Source organism: Lipotes vexillifer, unplaced genomic scaffold, assembly GCF_000442215.2.
Source record: "Lipotes vexillifer unplaced genomic scaffold, Lipotes_vexillifer_v1.1 scaffold2018, whole genome shotgun sequence".
Lineage (NCBI taxonomy): Eukaryota > Metazoa > Chordata > Mammalia > Artiodactyla > Lipotidae > Lipotes > Lipotes vexillifer.
This window is the reverse complement of record NW_006787240.1, coordinates 25,730-29,763: the sequence shown is the minus strand read 5'-3', so window position 1 is coordinate 29,763 and position 4,034 is coordinate 25,730. Positions and strand designations below refer to the sequence as shown.

Here is a 4,034-nt window from a genome sequence, read left to right as displayed (position 1 = left end):
AAAAATTTGCTAAATAAGAACTATGATTTTCAAACAACTTTTTGAAAAATCAAGTAAAATAAGTAGACTATTTCAAAAAGCAAGTAATAGGGTTTCCCTGGTGGCGCAGTGGTTGAGAGTCCGCCTGCCGATGCAGGGAACACGGGTTCGTGCCCCGGTCTGGGAAGATCCCACATGCCGCTGAGCGGCTAGGCCCGTGAGCCATGGCCGCTGGGTCTGCGCGTCCGGAGCCTGTGCTCCGCAGCGGGAGAGACCACACCAGCGAGAGGCCCGTGTACCGAAAAAAAAAAACAAAACAAAACAAGTAATAGATACTTACTTGGATCAGATTTAGAAAATGTGTCTCTGTCAAGAAGATTTCTGTTGAATAAAAGAGAAAATGTTAGATGAATATAATACCAAAATATTTATATAAATATAAATATATATATATATATGAATGATGACTTGAAAGTTCCAAAAGTTAAATTTGTGCTTCATATTCATCCTCCATTAATTGGTAATAATTTATAATAATTAAATTACATTTTTATGTTTAATACTTATAATAAAAATCTCATGTTTACCCTGTTGTATTCTTTCACCAGGACTACCACTCATGTGCATTTATCTGTACCGTGCTTGTTATTTGAAAGGCCTTTTTTCATATCAACCTGATAGCCTTTCATATTTCAGGTTCTTAAAAGTTACTCCTTCTATGGAATCACTATACACTGAGAAAATAAAAACACAGTCAACAGAACAGCACAGACAAAAAAAATAAATAACTGGGACTACACCTTCAAATGTTCCCAGAAAGAAACTATCAGACATGTTTATGTTTGGAATTAAGTCAAAGACCACTAGTCAGAAATCATATTAAAATAATCCTTCTGTCCCCTAAGCAGACACTATGACTCCAGCAATGACTGGCAAACAGTAAATTTAAAACATTTCCATTTGAGAATATACTATGTTATATATTTATAAAGGTAGCTCTCCGCTCACATGGAAATTCTCCAGCCTTTCCTATGTGTCTAGTTTTGCTCAATAAGTGTCCTAAAAAATGTAATTCAGCTCTTTCTTTCAGAGTTCATAAAAGTCAAGGAGAGATGACAGTGCAAATATTGCAATGTGCTTGGGACTCAAAAACTATGTTATACACATTAAAAAGCAAATAATGTGATTTTGGTGCCTTATTTATCTTAAAAAAAATCAAAACCCTCAATCTTTAACCATAAATACAAAATAATGAATTTATATCAATAATAAGGATAAATATTCTTAATCATAGACTTTACTTGCCACATTATTTCTTCTAGCAATTATGATCCATAACATACAGTAGGTAAGGTCAAAAACAAACAAACAAAAAACCTTAGACCCTTTATAATATGAGGGGAAAAAAACTCCATAAACTCTTCATAACTTAGTCCCTGAACTTTGCAGTTTAGCTTTCCCATTGCTGTTTGACAATAAATTTCAGCTATAATTTGATCATATGAATAAAATAGAATAAACTATCTCTGACTAGATTTAATTCCCCAAAGACTACTATACTCAAAGTTATATGATTTTAAAAGTTTGTAAAAGGCAAATATTCTTACATGATAAGAATCACTGCAAAAGACCAGTGATTAAAATGCATCATAAAGTTAGGACTGATGACAGGAATGCAAGATTTTTTCCTCCCTAATATCCCATTAGAAATAAAGCACTTTCACATTAAGTTAAAAGAGAGGTATTATTGTGAAGACTATTGTATAAAAAAAAGAAAATAAGCTGAGGGTCAGAGAAACTGAGTAAATGAATAAGAGCACACAGCCCAGTACAGAATACTCCAATGAAGTCAACCTTTTGAATCTGATTTCCCTGTTCTTTACAAAATGCTACATTGTCTGGAGAAGTCAGGGAGAAACAACTTGTTTTCCTGACTGTTGGAAATGTAGAAGGCCTCCCATTATACCTACTCGTTGAGCCACTAGAGTATGACATAAAATAAATTCTTGTTTATAGACTAATGTGAAGAGAGATGCCACCTATGCTATGAACAAAGAGAACTAGGATAGGAGGCCAAACATAACTGTACTTTGTCACAGAAAAATATTTTTGTTTTCTATATAAAGCACTTTAAAAACACACACACACACACCACCCCTCACCAGCTTTTATATAGGAAGGTTACTCTTCCCTCCATGAGGTTGTCTTTTGCTCGAGTTAGGATGCCTTTAACATTATGCCTACAATTTTATAATGGAATGTTGAACTTGAACATTATAAAAATCCTGAACAGGTCTTTCTATTCTATAAACCTTGATGTAGCTAAAACAAGGAAGAGAGCAAAATCCTGAAAAGAAATTATGGAGAAATACAGTGCATTAGTCAGAAAACTTACCTGAAGAAATAACCTAATCAAAAATTTAATCTGTGAATTGCATGATTTGCTCTAGTAACCACTCATCTCAAATTCCAATTAAAATGTCTGGACTTAAGAGTATGATTTAAATATCATAACTAAAACTAAAGCGCAATCAATTAAACTCTAACCTGTATGAAGAAGTACTAGGTTAATGGAAGAGGCATATTTTGCATGAAGCCTGAAATAGGAGTAGATAAGGAAGAAGTTAGTAACACCTTTCCAGGACCATCCAGGAGAAAAGGTTCCCTGACTTCCCCCTTTATAATTCAATCGTCACTGATATTAATCTCTTAAAACAGACAGATGCATCAAGCTACCTTCCCTTGACGACAATAGTCAATTAGCTCATCCGACAACACTGCTTACTCTGATTTTATGTTCAACAAGCCACCTTCCAATTTTAAGATGGCTTCTCATATAGTTATTAGCACAGAACTGTGCTGAGTGGCCAAGATGAATATTAGTTTTCTTGACCATTATAGTTTTTATACTCAACTGGCATTCCAAGACCCATACTGAACAGCCAGTTAACCTCTTAAAATGACATCTCAGACTTGTCTTTCTCTAACAGGAAAATTGCAATTCCATTTAAACTTCAGAGCAATTCTGCAAGTATTTTTCAAGAAAATATTCTATGCCCAAGACCTAACTAAACACTAACTAATTAAACATCTTCTCAAATCTCAAGATGCCTGAACTTTACTAAGAGGACAAACTCAGAAATAAATAGCAATATTGGATGGTATATAAAATAACAGTTTATTATGGGGAGAAGGAAGAGTAAAATAGAGTAAAATTAATTCAACTACAAATTAAAAAATCAGGTACAATAGTTAGCTCTTAACCAAATTATTATTTTAAATATACTAGAAAAAAAAACAATTTATAGGTATGTCTATATAATAAAAACAGTCTAAACAAATGTATATCTTGAAATAATTACCTTATTTTTTTAAGGTTAAGTATTCTTTTCTGTTACAATTATATAATGAGAGTTTATTAGTGGAAAACTAAAACTTCTAATTATTCACATGTAAAATGAGCGTAACAACACCATCTATTAAGGTAAAGGATATTTGTAAGTGAGCTAACCTACAAGTTGTAGGCCTGCTCCTAATTCTTTCCAACTCAGTAAATGAAATCAGCTAATAAATATTGTTCTTAGTAAATATTGAATTTTTTAACTCCTTTAAAAGGGAAGCAAATATTATTATCCTAACACAGATGCATTTTGAGAAAGAAAATCTACTTGGTATATATTATGAATTCTAAAGTTAATAGTTTCACAGTAAAGACAATTTTACTATTTGTAACTTTTTAAAGTGCTAATTTTAAAAAAGCACACAATATATTTGTTTTAGGGAATAAATCTTCAAACTGAAGGTATGAAGTGAGTTCCACAAAGCTACTTGTGGCCAGCAGAACTTAGACAACATGTAACGAGGCTCCACTGCTGTACCTGAGTGGAATTGTTCTATTTAATTTTTAATAAGAACAAAAATATAGCTTATAAATAGAGCCAAATAAAAAATTGTTCTATTTAATTTTCCATATGAACAAAAATATAGCCTATGAATAGAGCCAAACAAGCTTTATCATTTTACAAACACAGTCCAGCATAAATTTTCTACATGTG

General features: G+C 32.4%; 1 protein-coding gene across 1 annotated transcript in view; it reads right to left on the bottom strand.

Moving 5' to 3' along the window:
- The window catches only part of CPNE8 (copine 8), a 302,127-nt gene extending 301,770 nt beyond the window's left edge, over positions 1-357 (bottom strand). Inside the window, exon 1 of the mRNA XM_007459917.1 lies at positions 320-357. The gene's annotated coding sequence lies outside the window, so the exon portion shown is untranslated. The remainder of the gene's footprint in view (positions 1-319) is intronic.
- Between the last annotated feature and the right edge of the window lie 3,677 nt (positions 358-4,034).